This window comes from Rhopilema esculentum, chromosome 20, assembly GCF_057945365.1.
Source record: "Rhopilema esculentum isolate cy_ngs chromosome 20, ASM5794536v1, whole genome shotgun sequence".
In the NCBI taxonomy this organism is placed as follows: Eukaryota; Metazoa; Cnidaria; class Scyphozoa; order Rhizostomeae; family Rhizostomatidae; genus Rhopilema; species Rhopilema esculentum.
Window position 1 is genome coordinate 13,938,259 of NC_142834.1, and position 8,886 is coordinate 13,947,144.

Below are 8,886 nucleotides of genomic sequence, written 5' to 3' on the forward strand. Positions count from 1 at the left end.
CCCCAAACACCGAGATGCAACTTTTTGTTTGGTAGGGGGCAGCATATATTTTACAAAATAGAAGTATTTTACCTATGCTACTTAAGATTTTTGGGGGAGGGCCAAGGCCAACCCCAGCCCCCCAGTATCTCGCTCTCACGACACAGATCCAGGAGTCCTCGTATTTTTTACCAAGAAGGGGCAGGATACCACCTCGTTGATTACTGTGCATGTAAGATGAAGCTTTTATTTTATTATCTTTTAATAAAAAATTATGCCATACATTATCTTTTTGCCTATAAATGAATTTTCAGTTGCTTGAAGGACATAAACCTTTTGATAATTTGTAGAATTTTATTTCAGGTATAGAACATTTCAATTGAAGATACTCTAAGAATCATTCTTCTTGACTTACTATCTTCAATAATTGTTCAAGTGAGAGGGGTGTACCTTTGAGCCATCTAAGAATATAAAAGTCTACATAAGCCAGTGGTGGATTTAAGGGGGGACAACTAGGGGCAGTTGCCCCTCCCTCAAAGAGTTGAAGCAAGTCTGGCACCCCTTTTTTGGAAATTGTGCGCCCCTTTAAAGAATGAGAATCAGATGAAAAAGGTATTTGGACCAATAGGTTAATTTGCCTTCCTTCAAATTTTCACTGGATCCGCCCCTGCAATATGTATTGCTTGACAATGTACATATGTCCTTTAAAAAATGTCCTTTAAGATAAATGAAAAACTTTGTCTTTAAACAGAACTTTAGAAAAAGAAATGATTTTGCAAACTGACAGTGGCATGCCACCCTGTGGGGACAGGAAGGGTAGTGTAAGAAGGTGGAGGTAGGGAAATGGTACAAGAAGGTGAAGGTAGGATGGTGGGTGTAGGAAGGTTGGGACAGAAAAAAGGACCTTTCTAACAGAAGCATTTCACTGCCGGTAATTTTGGTGCTTTTATGCCTATCTGTCCAGTTTCCTCAAGACCAGCTGAAGTGCCAACAATAGGAGTTCTTTATTAGAAGCAAATTAAATGGTGAATTATTTACTTACTTAACACAGCTAAGAAAACACTCTTGATAGAAATGAGAGATTCTATATATACATATTTACTCTGAAACTAGTTTTTTGAATAACTGTATAAATCTTAGTAAATATAATGACATGATTGGTAATACATCAAGAATTGTTTGCTTAAAATATTAGCAAAGAAAACTTTTAGCAAAGAATTGGAAAAAGAAATAAATATTAGCAAAGAAAGAAACACAGAAAACAAAAAAAATCTGTGTTTACTTCACTTTTAGAAATGTAGGATATTATATTTCTACTTGAAACAATTTTATTTATAGTGAAAAATGTGGTTTTATTTGTTGATTGGAATATCAAAGAACCAAATATGCAACTGAGTTTGGTTTTAGAAAATAGAATTTCATGCATAAATGACAAAACAACCACTACAATAAATTACCGTTCTCATTAGAATTCTGTTTATATGCATTTTCACGTCCTTTTATTGTTCACACATAATTACCATTGTTTTAACGCATTTCAATATTCTTTGTTGTTTCTAATTGCACTGCACATCATATCAATGGAAACAATTTAGTTTATGTTAGTTCATGTTATGGGGTGTGATAGTTCAGTTGGTAAGGATCAAGGAATGAAATTGAGATGGAGAAATGAAAGATTTGTTTATTTATTTGAATTCTCAAATGGTGAGTTTGTTCCATTTATTTTAAGTATAGAGATCTCTTAGAAAACCTCTATAAAATTATTAAATGAATTAAGTAAGAGAGAAAAAAAGGGAAAATAGGCAAAAATATACCTAAAGCAAAGTAACTGGTCAAAAAGCAAATGTGAATGTGAGTTTGTGTCACAAATAAAGCTGAAAAATTAGTCAGCAGTTTCTAGCCATCTTACAGGATGTACTAGGCAAATGAAGTGATAAATGGATAGCTTTCCTTTGTGTAGATTTTCCTTCTGATAAATAAATGTAGAACAGAAAAAGGAAGTGAAATACTGGCAAATTACATAAATGTTTGCATTTTGGTCTTGATGTAAGACTTGATGCCAGCAGGGCCTTATGCAACATAGTAACAAGGTTGCCAATGCCTTTCTATTCCCATTTCTTTGTTTAGAAATGGGCGTTGGATGAAAAACTAAATGGTACTGGAATGATAGAAAGACTTGGTACAAATGCCAGTGAAATAATGACAATGAAAAGGAATGGAAATTAAAAAATTGCAATAACTTGAAAAAACAAGAAAAGACACTATAAATTGAATAGTAAATTTAATGTTTATTTTTTCTAAATGTGCTTGATGATCTGAGGCAGAGATGTAGGCATATTGATGTGGAGAACAGGATGGTCTAAGCAAGGGCGGATACTTGGTTCAATATGATGTCACATTTCCCATTGTTTTAGAACAAAATAGCATTGTCTGCTAAAGTATTGGGGGCAGTCACCCCCTCAACCCCCCCCCAAGTGTCCACGACTGGGTTTTAGCTACAGAGTAAACTAAACAGTTAATACTTGCAATATTCTTTCGTGGAATACTTGAGCTTTTTAAGAGCCACTAAATTCATAAATGAAGTGCTCCTCTTGAGCAGTTTCAGGTACAGGAGTTCAAGAGGCCTGTATATTATACAGGGCCCTTGCCACTGAGCTTAAACTTGAGGGGCCAGTGATGGAAAGAAAGTTTCTTCTTCCCCTCTCTAGCCAAATTTGTGGCAAACATTTTGCCACAGCTCATCAGCACTGCTCTATTTGTTGACTTTGGCTCAATAAATTTGTTGAAATCTACAGGTCCACCTATATAAATAATTTGAGCTGACTTGAATCTTTTATTTAGGAAAAAAGTGGGGAGGCTCTGGCCTCCCTGTGGCATGGGCCCTGTTATATGCATGTCAAAGATGAGAATTGTCCTAAGCCAACAGCATGATAAGGTAGGGTGGCTAGTCCCCTGCCCTAGAGCTGCTGTTTGTTGGATAGGAGACAAGCATCTAAAGAAACCTGGTTAAACCTAGTTTAGGATTGCAACCTCCAGTACTGCAGACAAACATACTAACCATTTGGTCACTTGGCTTTGATGTACCAGAAACATCTCAACTCAAAAATGGATTAATTTGTCTTTAAAGATGGAGGAGAAGGTTTAAATGAGTTGACTTATATACATATAGGTTTAAATGGCTTTAGTATAATTCTACTTATTTATTCATCACTTCTTTCACAAATAAATCCAAATTATTTAGAGATGGCTCAAGTGTGAGAGCTTTAATTGGGCAACTTTTGTTGAGTAATTTTGGCATTGAATGAATGAAATCAATGACAGGATATTGTAAAATTGCATCCTTTAATCTCTACTAGGTTGTTTGGTGCCAAAATAGGAAAGAACTTAGAAAAATAGGAAAGTCAGAGGAACAATTATCTGGAAAGGGAAACTTTAGATGGAAAATAAGGACAAAAATATCCTTTAAAGCAACATTTGCATTTGTCTCCATATTCAAAAATCTTAATTGGAATTGACAAAGGAAATTGTAATTGGTCATCTGAAAAAGGAAAAAATACTAGAAGTAGCTCAAAATAAGACTAAGGATTTGGATCCGTGTAATTAAACAACTAAAAGGTACAAAGTTTTTTCAATGTGAGTTGATGATGAAATAATAAACCAGTAAATTCGATGAATATATCGGAAGTCTGTTAAAACGAGATCGAATCAACGGAACTGAAAAAGTGATATCGGATAAAATGTTTTCAAATTGAAATACATCGCTTAGATATGATCTCCTTCCTTTCAAACAATAATGTTTGAATTCAGAAACTGATTTGTGAACCTGTCACACGGGAGCAGCACTTAAGCAAGGAAAATCATAACAAATAAACATGTTGGTGAAATTCATGAAAAAATAATACTTGCTTGGGTGGACATATCATTTTAGGCTTACGAAACAGGTTTTAATCAGAAACCAAACGTCAAATTCAAATTCAAATTCAAATTCATTGGCATTCAGCAACTAATTACAGGGTACTTAAATTAATTATTATAGTAGTTAATACAGAATATATGACATCTATTTTAGCTAATAACAAATAAGTTGCCTAGGACGCTGGGAGGAACCGAAACGGTTTTCGAGCCTAGCGCCCTAAGTTGGTAATAGTTAATCATGCAGTATAACAGTAACAATGGAACAAGTAAAAGTTAATTACAAGTAGAAACTAATTACTAATAATTTTGATTTGAATTTAACATATAACAGAAGAAGATAAAACATAACAAATGAAATACAGAAGGAGAGAAAATTTTCTTCATACAAATAAAAAACTAATTTTAGAAAATGATTTAGGAATCCCGTAACAATGGCCTAAAAAGAAATGGAACAACATTATAACAGTATATAATAAAAAATTACCTGCGGTGTAAGATTGAGTGGTCGAAAATGTCCCTTTTTCTTCACTAAAACTACCGTCGTATTTTTTCGCACCAACGAAAATTCATTTCTGTCAGAATTAACTGCGGCAGCTGCAAAATTCTTCTAGATGGCAAAGTGTTCCGGTCGACTCGAAAAAAGTTGCAGGTACCCACATTGAATGAAGTACGGGGGTACAACAATGTTGCGGTTCGTGATTTCGCGCACGACAAGTTAGGATTGAAGAAAAATAATCACCATTGGTCGATTAAACGAGTTGTAGTCACCAATATCGAAACTTTGTTTTACTAAGCTGCTTCTATTGATTTAAAATTGTATTTTCAACTTCCTCTTCAATTTCACACACACCGCCATTTTCAGTTTCGGTGGTGACCTCGATCTCATGTCGAAAATTTTGCGGTTTGTGCAAAAAAATAATCGTGTCACGAAAATTCGGAGAGGATCGCCTGTTTAGTTTTGTTCGAGATCATAACGGCATTTCTAATCAAACAGACCCAAAATTGCATCTGAGATAGTATCCTTTGTTCGATTGCCCAAACCCCTCCCCCCCACCCAGAAAAGCCTGTAAAACCAACGTTACAACAATATAAGCATTTTGAAATAAATTTGTCGAAACTTTAGCTCCCCACGGTAGAGACATCCTAGTTAATGAGCAAGCTCGACTAAGAATGGAGATAAAAATATTTTGTTAAACTTGCACAAGGTGAAATCTCTCCTTGTTTTTTTCTTGCAACTGAATGAGATGTCAAAAAGAAGGTTTATTATCAGCTTGCTGGCCCTTTCTTCGTGGAAATTCTCTTTGGAAGATCTACTTTACATCAGAATTATTTGCATAAAAGAAAAAAATGATCGCCGCCCTCATATCAGAAGCTCAATTAACACTGTGAATTAGCACAAACAGCATCTTGAGTAAATCAAAGGATTAACAAAGGGCTTAATATTCTTAGCTACACACATGTGGATGTTTTTGTTTTAAGCCAGCAGTTTTCTAATTATGTAAATAGAAATATTTTCATAGAGTCGACGGGAAGCTTTCTCTTGATAATCTGGTTTCAGGTACAATCTGTTTCTAACTGGATTAGCCCAGTTTCATCGTGTTAATCCCAAGGAGGTATAATCTATGGTATAATTAAAAAGATCTAAGCAAAACAGAGACTACCCGGTTTTTATTGTTTGAATTTTCATTATCTAGCCTCTTCGAGGAATTGCGAAAGTTATGACGTCATAAAACTCTACTTTTAGATTTCAACTTTGTCCGCATGACCATCAAGCAGGGTCTTTTTCGACGTACAAACTAGGGGGGTGGGGGGTTATAAGAAAACAGCCCCAGTGACCTTCTTTTGCTGAAAACAATAAGCTATTGCCGTTTAAAGCAACTCTACACATGCAGAGTCAGTTACATTTTTTATAAGAAAACTACACATTTTTTCCAGCCTCGATATTCTTAAGAAATTTTCATTTTGAGCCTGATTATATCCTTGAAGAATCTTATTTTTCAAAATATGGTCCGCTCTTGAAAAAACCTCGCTTTTGTAAAACGAAGTATGTCAGTACTGTGATTCTCTTTTTTAACATCGCAAACAGGCGACTCCTAAAAAATAACACACAAATATGCTTATAATATTCTAAAAATTGGATGATTCTGAACCTGAATATTCTTTTAAAACATATTCTCATAAAAAGATTGTAAGTCTGCTATAGATTTGGTATATCTCAGGCAACTACACTATGCAATAAAGTTCTTTTCGAAACCAGTGGCGGCGCCAAGGGGTGGTATGGGGGGAGGGGTAATTACCTCCCCAATTTTCTAAAAACATGGTCTATATATTTCTTCTAAAAATAGATCAAAAAGCACTGGGTAGGGGTAGATCAAATTTCTCAAGGAAAGGGACGAATCACTGGAACGAAGAAAAATGGGCGTGGTCACACTGGTCACGCCCATTACCCTCTCACTCTGTAATAGCTGGCGCCGCCACTGTTCGAAACAACCATCGTGCCTACATCTCAGTATGTATCTAAATCACTTTATATCAAATCAACGGTCCCTTGCTCCGACAAAAATCCTCAAATTCAACTACCAATAAGAAACAAGGATAGCATGGGCGGTATTTGCGTCAACACAAGCTAATAAGCAGCAATTTCATCTAGAAATAACACGTGCCTATAACGAGAATTCACGTAAATAAGAAATGATTGCCAAGTATTTGAATAAACAAGCAATGTTTACGTCTTTCCCACAATCCTAACGGGATCAACATGTTGTTCACTGTATGAATGGTGGAAAAACAACAATCGTACACCATTTTTCTATAAAAACCAGATATCTTTTGCTTAAGCTCGATTTTCCTAATTTTTTATATTTCGGTTCTCAATATCGTTCTTTTTTAAAAAATTTTTTTTCTACATCTATAAACTATTTATTATTTCTAAGACCACTAAAAACAGTTTTAAAAATTTCTTTGAAAAAAACAAACATTTTCAAACATAGTACTAAAGCTTCTTATCCAATATCCTTCACAGTATAAAGCGGAAGAACATAGATCGAAAACTCTACGCTAGGAAATATATATACCAAGTTGTGGATCAAAATAGGCCAATCAGAAACGCGAGCACATGACTTTTGAGGTTGCCCAAACAGTACCGCTTGCCTATGGAAAGTGTTACCAACGGAGTCCTAAGGTGAAAACGAATCCCTTCTGTATACATTTGCTAGAATAAAAACCCAAATTGTGCAAAAATCATAAATACGACATGTTTCGGATGGTTGATAGAGCCCGATCGTCGTTCCATCTAGCTATTATGAAATATATCTACATAAAAATTAAAAAAACACTACTGTGCAGACAGAAGGAGTGTGTGAAAACATATTTCTTATCTTTTATTTTTTATTGGGGCATGTTCCTATACTGTTCTTATTATTTCGGAGAATTAAGCCTTGGCTTTCTTATAAAATATTTTCTTATAAAGAAAAAAGTGTAGCATTTGCTAAAATAGCATTGGATTTCATATAAAAAGGGTATACTACGAAAAACAACTAATTATTAAGCAAATCTGCATTTTAGCAAATACAGATAGAAACTGTGTGTAGCAATTACGTTAAGAAAAATATGGCTGAAAGCAACGGGAAAGTTCTCCTCAGAGCAACCCCTCAGCTTTAAGCAAGCTGTATTTGGGTTTTGCTTTAGATTCAACTAACAGAAAATTATCACCATGAGAAAGCATCGAAATCTTATGAGTGATATCCGGTTGAGAATAAAAATGCTATAACTTGATGACAGCGGCCCTGCCCGCAGGTTTTGGGGAACAGGGGAAACTGCCATTTTTAAAAGAGAACATTGGTACCTCAGGTATTATTAACAAGGGAAACTTAGAAAGCATTCAGGGGCTTTTTTGGAAAATGCTAGAAACATTGTTCAGAACAGGAGATTTTCGAAAAATTTTTAAGGGGGCATGGGAAAACAGACTTCCTCCTAGGGGCCTCACGACACAAGCTAGAGCCAAATACAGGCAAGATAAGTAATAATTCGATCCAAAACAAAACTGACCATTTTGACCTGCAACGCCGTTGGAATCAAAACAAAGACGATCCTGGACCCTTACAATCGCTATTTGATAGATAAATCTAAAATTCTTAAAAATAAATATCTATTAAACCTAGAGGTTTACAGGCTGAAATAAGGTCTCATTAAAAACTTGCACATCTTCCATGTCCCTTCCCTTCTTTAAAATTTGGACTCTTGCCTTCAAGTTGGGCTTCAAGTCGTTGAAGAGGGATCTTAAACCAGCTTCAGGGTATTGGGTTTGTTATCAAGTAGGAATTGCAAGAAAGCAGATGTGATGTTCACACAAGAATCACAACGAACATCCTCATAACGGATACTTGTGGGATAACACCTTTGACCATAGCGGAAAAAAATTAGGAAAAAATCGTTTGCCAGTTGCTTGTAATAATCTTAGTTTTACCATGTTCTCTTTGGTTTTGCTTAGTAAGTTGGTTTTAACACAAACATAAGCATATTCATTATTTCATTCTTATCAGTTATCACACGTGCTGTGTTGAGGCCCATTGTAGCGGCCCACAAAACATTCTGCAGGAATGGGGGAGTTGAGCCCCCAGGCTAGAAGAGCAGAAGGAAAAAGAAAACGACACAAGAAAAGGATGCGAAACGATTGAGAGAATAAAATACTAGAGCTATGATGTAGAAGCGTTTTGGTTCGTAAAGGAATTGAATCTAGAAAAATTTATGTTTTTCGAGTGTATTGTTTGGTTGAGTCGTTTAGGGGCGTTTCTGGGTTGTTGTTATGTGCGTCTAATATTGCTATCTGTTAAAGTGAGGGCATTGCTCTATGTGTAAAATTCTGTGAAATTGTATTGCAGGGTCTGTTCCAACGTGCAGTGATGGCCAACTTGTCTAGTGATAACCTTGAATTTTGTGCAGAGATAAAGCTAAGATAAAGAGATTTTGTTCTAATTAATTATGAATTTCACA

The 8,886-nt window shown here is 35.3% G+C and overlaps 1 protein-coding gene across 1 annotated transcript in view; it reads right to left on the reverse strand.

Annotated features, from left to right (window-relative positions):
* Window positions 1-4,778, reverse strand: part of LOC135687547 (peptidyl-glycine alpha-amidating monooxygenase A-like) — a 32,992-nt gene extending 28,214 nt beyond the window's left edge. Inside the window, exon 1 of the mRNA XM_065204130.2 lies at window positions 4,379-4,778. The gene's annotated coding sequence lies outside the window, so the exon portion shown is untranslated. The remainder of the gene's footprint in view (window positions 1-4,378) is intronic.
* Between the last annotated feature and the right edge of the window lie 4,108 nt (window positions 4,779-8,886).